Raw genomic sequence first — 1,044 nt, 5'->3', positions numbered from 1 at the left:
CAAGAAAATATATCCACAGACTTGCCTACCAGCCAGTCTGATTAAAGTATTTTCTCAATTGAAATTCCTTCTTCTCCAATGATACAAGCTAGTGTCACATTGACAGAAAACTAGTGTGTGGTAGTTTGAATGAGAATGACAAGACACTTATAGGCATATAAGTTTGAATACTCGATCCCCAGTTGGCATAACTGTTTAAGAAGGATTAGGTGTGGCCTAGTTGGAGGATATTTGTCACTAGGAACAAGGTTTGATGTTTCAAAAGACTCACAAATTGCCCAGTATGCTTCTCTGCCTACTTATGGATCAAGATGTGAGTTCTTGACTGATGTTCCAGCCACCTGTCACCATGCCATCTCTCCATATAAAGGACTCTAAGCCCATTTATATGCACTGCTTTTATAAGTTGTATTGCTCATGGTGTTTTATCACAGCAGGAAAGGAGAAATTAAGACAGAATGTTTTGCTTTCCCTTCAACTTCCTGTGAAGTTGTTTGCTTCAGCAGCAAATATAATAAGATTAGAAACAATACAGGAAAGATTAGCACAGCCCCTGTGCAAAGATGGCACGCGGGTTTATGAAGCATTCCACATTTTTCTTCTCAGGTCTTTGAAGTTTTCAGATTCACTTGTAAGAAATGGTGAAGTTACATCATGAATTATAAAGCAATGGTTTTCAACCTTCCTAATGCTGAGACCCTTTGATACAGTTCCTCATGTTGTGGTGACCCCCAACCATAAAAGTATTTTCATTGCTACTTCATGTAATTTTGCTACTGTTATTTATCATAATGTGAAATATAAATATCTGTGTTTTCTGATGGTCTTAGGTGACACCTGTAAAAGGGTCATTCAACCCCCACCAAAGGGATTGTTGGTTGAGAAGCATTGATTATAAGGGCCAGATATATGAAGTTAGCTGTAAACAAATGTTAATAGTCTCTCTCTCTCTCTCTCTCTCTCTCTCTCTCTCTCTCTCTCTCTCTCTCTCTTTCTCTCTCCTTCTCTCTGTCTCTTTCACACACACACACACACACACACACA

At 38.7% G+C, this 1,044-nt stretch overlaps 1 non-coding gene across 1 annotated transcript; it reads left to right on the top strand.

The window, feature by feature from the left end:
- The first annotated feature begins 494 nt into the window (after nt 1-494).
- Nucleotides 495-598, top strand: LOC116092671. Its single transcript, XR_004119407.1, has one exon. It is a non-coding gene; the product is annotated as a U6 spliceosomal RNA (small nuclear RNA).
- The last annotated feature ends 446 nt before the right edge of the window (nt 599-1,044 follow it).

This window comes from Mastomys coucha, unplaced genomic scaffold, assembly GCF_008632895.1.
Source record: "Mastomys coucha isolate ucsf_1 unplaced genomic scaffold, UCSF_Mcou_1 pScaffold15, whole genome shotgun sequence".
Lineage (NCBI taxonomy): Eukaryota > Metazoa > Chordata > Mammalia > Rodentia > Muridae > Mastomys > Mastomys coucha.
Note: the sequence above shows the minus strand (reverse complement) of the source record. Positions and strands in the feature narration are given on the sequence as shown.